Raw genomic sequence first — 7,294 nt, 5'->3', positions numbered from 1 at the left:
ACACATTATCGCCTTTCTCAAGTGGCCGATCAAGGGACTCTGGGCTTATGCGCGTGACCCGACCGCCCCCGCCTTTGTGATTTTTTCCTCTGTTTGCCGAAAAGGAGATTCCCTGTCGGAATATTATCGCTTTTCTACGAGAAAAATGGCGTAAAAATTGATTTTAAACAGCGGTTGACATGCTTCGAAGTACGGTAATGGAATATTTAGAATTTTATTGTCACGAATTGCGCCATGCACTTCTTTACCATTTCGGATAGTGTCTGGAACGCACGAACAAAATGCCGCTATTCGGATATAACGATGGATTATTTTGGACCAAACCAACATTTGTTATTGAAGTAGCAGTCCTGGGTGTACATTCTGACGAAGACAACAAAAGGTAATCAAACTTTTATAATAGTAAATATGATTATGGTGAGTGCTAAACTTGCCGGGTGTCTAAATAGCGAGCCCGTGATGCCTGGGCTATGTACTTAGAATATTGCAAAATGTGCTTTCACCAAAAAGCTATTTTAAAATCGGACATATCGAGTGCATAGAGGAGGTCTGTATCTATAATTCTTAAAATAATTGTTATGCTTTTTGTGAACGTTTATCGTGAGTAATTTAGTAAAATGTTAGCGAATTCCCCGGAAGTTTGCGGGGGGTATGCTAGTTCTGAACGTCACATGCTAATGTAAAAAGCTGTTTTTTGATATAAATATGAACTTGATTGAACAAAACATGCATGTATTGTATAACATAATGTCCTAGGGTTGTCATCTGATGAAGATCATCAAAGGTGAGTGCTGCATTTAGCTGTCTTCTGGGTTTTGGTGACATTATATGCTGGCTTGAAAAATGGGTGTCTGATTATTTCTGGCTTGGTACTCTGCTGACATAATCTAATGTTTTGCTTTCGTTGTAAAGCCTTTTTGAAATCGGACAGTGTGGTTAGATTAACGAGAGTCTTGTCTTTAAATAGCTGTAAAATAGTCATGTTTGAGAAATTGAAGTAATAGGATTTTTAAGGTTTTGAAAACGCAAGCGTCCCACCTAGCCCATAGAGGTTAAGGAACACAACCTGAAGCTAGCGCAAAATTTTTTTTACCTCCTCAGAAAATCTGTCAAGTTTTTAGGCCATATCGTCACGGCAGAGGGCATTGCAACCGACCCAGGAAAAGTGTCTGCAATCAACGACATCACAGCAGCTGACCTGATGGAAAATGATGGGAAAACACCTTCACCCACCAAGGTCAGATCATTTCTTGGTATGGCAAACTATTATTCCCACTTCATTGCGAGTTTCTCAGGTTTAGCCAAACCACTGTTTCGTCTGATTGCAGGACAGAAAAGTAAGCGGAAAGGAGAAAAAGGAAAACCTCATGGCATGGCCCATAAACGTCTGAAACCTGAAGACTGGACTTCTGAATGTGGGGAGGCGCTGGAGAAGCTAAAAGCTGCTGTCTCCCAAAAAGCCGTGCTGGCTCACCCAGACTTTAACAGACCATTTCTCCTATCAACAGATGCATCAATGGATGGCTTAGGTGCAGTACTTAGTCAGACATTTGAGGGTGAGAGTAGGCCCAGACCAGTAGCTTTTGCAAGCAAGACTCTGTCGAGGTCCCAGTCCCGTTACCCAGCACACAGATTAGAGTTCTTCGCTCTTAAGTGGGCTGTGTGTGATAAGTTCACCCATTGGCTGAAGGGGAATAGATTCTAAGTCCTAACAGATAACAACCCCCTGACATATATAATTACGAAACCAAAGCTAGATGCCTGTGAGCAGCGATGGGTCTCTAAACTGGCCCCCTTCGACTTTGACTTGAAGTACATCCCCGGGCCCCAGAATGTCCCAGCAGACCAGCTTAGTCGACAGCCATTCGTTGGAGCTAGGAAGGCAAGTGAGTTCCCAGAGTATGTGACTTCAGAGTCCATCCAGGACGCATTCAAACTGTCAGTCAATATCCAAGGTGGTGAGATCCTGGCTCAAGTCTCTTCTGAAGGGGTGAAAGCAGTTTTGGAGTCCTGTCTGGAGTGGGATGTGAGTGTGCCAGTGCGCACATTCCAATTAGCCCAGTATTCTGCCAGCATCCCTCAGCATGAAGGGGGAGTGGCTACTCTTCCAGTCCTTTCTCCTGATGTGATACGGAGAAAACAGAAGGCGGATCAGGTGCTGGCCCGAGTGGCGTACTTTGTTGAGAGGAGGAGGAGACCTTCGCGGAGAGAGAGGGCTCATGAGACTGCCCAAGTGTTGAGAATGCTGAAGCATTGGGATAAACTCGAAATCAAGGATGAGATCCTCTACCGAAGATCTAAGGACAGAGTTGTCAAGAAGAGGTACCAGCTGGTGGTGCCAGACTCCCTTAAAGCCATCGTTCTGAGGGGAACCCATGATGAAGCCGGCCACCAAGGCCAGACTAGAACACTCCATTTGGTACGTCAAAGGTTCTTCTGGACTGGAATGGAAGGGGAAGTGAAGAAGTATGTCTCCTACTGTAAGCGCTGTGTGGTTGGCAAGACAATGGAGCCAGAGGCTAGGGCACCGTTGGAATCTATTCAGACCAGCACAGCGTTGGAACTGGTGTGCATAGACTTCTGGTCAGCAGAAGGAAGGGATGGAGAGAGCGTTGATGTACTCGTCATCACAGATCATTTTACGAAGCTGGCACATGCGTTTCCTTGCCCGAACCAGACAGCAAAGGTGGTTGCCCAGAAGTTATGGAACCAGTTCTTCTGTGTCTATGGGTTTCCCCAGCGGATACACTCTGACAAAGGAGCAAACTTTGAGAGTCACTTAATCGCAGAATTGCTACAAGTCTCAGGAGTCAAAAAGTCCCATACCACTCCATATCATCCTATGGGCAACGGTCAGATGGAAAGATTCAACCGCACGCTTGGAAACATGGTCCGATCATTGCCAGCGAGAGCAAAAGAAAGATGGCCCCAGATGATACAGACGCTCACCTTCTCGTACAACTGTACCACACACGAAACGACAGGATTCGCACCGTTCTTCCTAATGTTCGGCCGAATTCCACGGCTGCCAGTGGACATCATGTTTGGAAGTACCCTGAAAAACGAAGACGTGTTGACTCATGACGAGTATGTTGACTCGTTCCAAAAGGACCTGCGAGAGGCTGTCAGGATCGCTCAGGCCAACACCACTGAAGCTCAGAAAAAGCAAGCAAGGCAGTATAACAAGAGAGTGAAGGGTACTGCCCTGGAGATTGGGGACCGAGTTCTCTTGGCAAACCGAAAGGAAAGAGGAAAAGGTAAACTTGCCGACTTGTGGGATTCAACGGTCTATGTGATCACATGGAAAGACCCGTCTGTGCACATCTACAGAGTCGAAGATCCTACTACCAAGTAAAGTAGTTCATCGAAACTTCATACTGCCAGTGAACTTCCTGCCGGTGGGACAGACAGACGAGATGTCCACAGTAGCCTCTACTGCTTCAGAGGAGGACATAAACGCAGACAGCGGTGACGAAAGACCGGTATTCGATGTGGATGAGGATTCAGAGGATCGAAGGACTGCTGTCTGGATTCTCGAGGGCCAGAACCCTGAGGGGCCCACGGAAGCTGAAGGTCAAAAATCTCCGGGACCGGAAGATGGCGTGAACATGAGAGAAGCTGCTCCTCAATGCCCAGCGAAGGACATGATCTCAGGACAAGCAGCTAAATCAAGCACAGGAAGCTCCTCAATGATGCCTGGTGATGATTCAAGTGATCCTTCTGAAGATGACACAAGTAGAGAAGCAACGTCAGTGAGCAGTCTAGATGGCATCAGCAGTAGAAGTTCATCAGTCAGCGGCTCTGTATGCATAAGATCTACTAAGAAGAGAATGAGTAACCAGAGAGAGGTAGAGCGCAGAAACAGCCAGACATCTGAGCTCACTGATACAGTCCTGAGACCAAGTGAAGGCACTTTGAGAACTCGAACTGGAAGAGTTGTGAAGCCTGTCAGAAGACTTTTAGAGTCAATGAGTCAAGTGATTGCTGAGCCGGACAAAAGAGAGCATCTAGCCGCCCTGATTCAAGCCTTATCAACTTTTGTTGAAGTGATAGTACCCCAGTGACACGGAAGCCAGAGGATAGATTAAGGAAATGAGAAATACTTTATTAGGGGGTCATAGGTTGTATGTATATGGGCATATTTCTACCTGGCAAAGTCTCTTTGCTGTCCTTCTGGACGACTCTTGGTCAAGGTTACCCCTGTGGAGGAAGAAGTCTTATCTTATGTCTTAAAGTTTGCTGAAATCAAGAAGGGGTGAGTGTAGTAGAGTTAAAATGGTTATTCCAGCAAACTTCAAATTATTAGAATAGTACACAACGCAGAACAGAACAATCAGGTTGAGGGTCAGTGGCCAAAAGCCCGCGAACAGGAATGTTCCAAGTTCAGACAGAAGGGGGGAGTCAGATCGCCAGGAACTTTACTTTTGGTTTCTAATTTTAATTGTTGCGCTACTGGTGATGCCTGTTGATGTTAGGTAGGCAGCTACAGTAGCTGAATGATGTTAACATCTTCAGGTTTTGTTTCATTAAATGTATTTTATTTTATCTGGGTGCTTACGTCACCTACTAACACCCTGGTACTACCCATAGATCCCGCTCTCCTCAGTCTGAGAAAACACTGAGAGAGATAGGTACGGGTTGCAGATTACTCCTTTGTAGAAGTCCGTAACGTGAAATAAATAAACGTCCCAAGGTTAATGCTGTAGATATTGTTATAAGGGGATGTGAGACTATCGAAACACGTAACTTTCAGAGTTTTATTGTTGTTATTAATATAGTTACAGAGTGCTAAAAGTGTTGCTAGCTAGCATGACTTTCTTTCTGTGATGCAGACGGCTAGCTGAGCTGCCGACTAGTGATGGTGTTGCATTATGGGGGATGTAGTTTTTGCCCTCTAAGGTGATTTTACGTTGTAACTTGTTTGTGTTGCAGTGGTTTTGTACATGAGTTGTTGTATTTTGCTACTATCAACACTGAAAGCACCTAGCAATGTATTGGGGATGTGAGACAGGATATGTGTTTTACCTTTCTTCATGCTCCTGTGTAGAACAACTTGTCAGGTGATGCATTGGGGACTGATGTGTTCCTGTCCTGTCTTTTCATAATACTATTGCAGGTATGGTTCTATTGTCTAAGAATTAAGACTATACATTCTTTGTATTAAGGACTGGTTATTATTTTATACTATACATTATGGCTTTATGTATGAGTGTGATTGTGAGAGTCTGAGAAAACACTGAGAGAGAAAGAACAACTTGTCAGGTGGTGCATTGGAGACTGATGTGTTCCTGTCCTGTCTTTTCATAATACTATTGCAGATCAACATAAAAGCCTAAAAGACAGCCGTGGTGTCGCTCTTCATTTCTTGGTTCTCCTGTGGTGCATAAGAAACCCGCTACATAAGCTGTGCATTAACGACCGTTCCACAGGTGCATGTTCATTAATTGTTTATGGTTCATTGAACAAGCATGGGAAACAGTGTTTAAACCCTTTACAATGAAGATCTGTGAAGTTATTTGGATTTTTACGAATTATCTTTGAAAGACAGGGTCCTGAAAAAGGGACGTTTTGTTTTTGCTGAGTTTTTGGACACTCAATCACTATGGTACTTTTTAATCTAACATTTACAAATATACAGTATATATATGCAGTTAAAGTCGGAAGTTTACATACACCTTAGCCAAATGCATTTAAACTCAGTTTTTTACAATTCCTGACATTTAATCCTAGAAAAGATTCCCTGTCTTAGGTCAGTTAGGATCACCACTTTATTTTAAGAACGTGAAATGTCAGAATAATATTAATAAATTGGTTAATTAAACTCCCTAATTGGAGTAAACTAGTGCACAGCAGTCTGGAGGCCTTGTGGTAGAAGCTGTTTTTCAGTCTCTCGGTCCAAGCTTTGATGCACCTGTACTGAACTCGCCCTCTGGATGGTAGCGGTGTGAACAGGCAGTGGCTCGGGTGGTTGTTGTCCTTGATGATATTTTTGGCCTTCCTGTGACATCAAGTGCTGTAGGTGTCATGGAGGGCAGGTAGTTTGCCCCTGGTCATGTGTTGTGTTGCGTTGCGTTATGCTCTCAATTGTGTATCTGTAAAAGTTTATCAGGGTTTTGGGTGACAAGCCAAATTTCTTCAGCCTCCTGAGGTTGAAGATGCGCTGTTGCACCTTCTTCACCAAACTGTCTGTGTGGGTGGACCATTTCAGTTTGTCTGTGATGTGTACGCCGAGGAACATAAAACTTTCCACCGTCTCCACTGCCTGCTGTCCCTTCGATGTGGATAGTTGGGTGCTCCCTCTGCTGTTTCCTGAAGTCCACAATCATCTCCTTTGTTTTGTTGATGTTTAGCGAGAGATTGTTTTCCTGACACCACACTCCGAGTGCCCTCACTTCCTCCCTGTAGGCTGTCTCATCATTGTTGGTAATCAAGCCTACTACTGTTGTGTCGTCTGCAAACTTGATGATCGAGTTGGAGGCGTGCATGGCCACGCAGTAATGGGTGAACAGGGGGTACAGGAGCTGAGCACGCACCCTTGTGGGGCTCCAGTGTTGAGGTCAGCGAAGTGGAGATGTTGTTTCCTATCTTCACCACCTGGGGGCGGCCCATCAGAATGTCCAGGACCCAATTGCACAGGGCGGGGTTGAGACCCAGGGCCTCCAACTTGATGATGAGCTTGGAGGGTACTATGGTGTTGAATGCTGAGCTGTAGTCAATGAACAGCATTCTTACATAGGTATTCCTCTTGTCCAGATGGGATAGGGAAGTGTGCAGTGTGATGGTGATTGCATCGTCTGTGGACCTGTTGGGGCGGTATGCAAACTAAAGTGGGTCTAGGGTGACCGGTAAGGTAGAGGTGATACGATCCTTGACTAGTCTCTCAAAGCTCTTCATGATGACAGAAGTGAGTGCTACGGGGTGATAGTCATTTGGTTCAGTTATCTTTGCCTTCTTGGGTACAGGAACAATGGTGGCCATCATGAAGCATGTGGGGACAGCAGACTGGGATAGGGAGTGATTGAATATGTCCGTAAACACACCAGCCAGCTGGTCTGCGCATGCTCTGAGAACGCGGCTAGGGATGCCGTCTGGACCAGCAGCCTTGCGAGGGTTAACACGTTTAAGTGTTTCACTCACGTCGGCCACAGAAAAGGAGAGCGGGGTGGGGGGCACAGTCCTTGTTAGCGGGCCGTGACAGTGGCACTGTATTATCCTCAATGCGGGCAAAGAAGGTTTTTAGTTTGTCTGGAAGCAATACGTCGGTGACCATGACGTGGCTGGTTTTCTTTTTGTA

The 7,294-nt window shown here is 45.3% G+C and overlaps 1 long non-coding RNA gene across 1 annotated transcript; it reads left to right on the top strand.

Moving 5' to 3' along the window:
• Positions 1-4,910: 4,910 nt before the first annotated feature.
• Positions 4,911-5,342, top strand: LOC145862613 (uncharacterized). The gene is made up of 2 exons (XR_014382133.1): positions 4,911-5,060; positions 5,263-5,342. It is a non-coding gene; the product is annotated as an uncharacterized LOC145862613 (long non-coding RNA).
• Positions 5,343-7,294: the final 1,952 nt, after the last annotated feature.

Source organism: Salmo salar, chromosome 22 (genome assembly GCF_965601325.2).
Source record: "Salmo salar chromosome 22, fSalSal1, whole genome shotgun sequence".
Lineage (NCBI taxonomy): Eukaryota > Metazoa > Chordata > Actinopteri > Salmoniformes > Salmonidae > Salmo > Salmo salar.
Note: the sequence above shows the minus strand (reverse complement) of the source record. Positions and strands in the feature narration are given on the sequence as shown.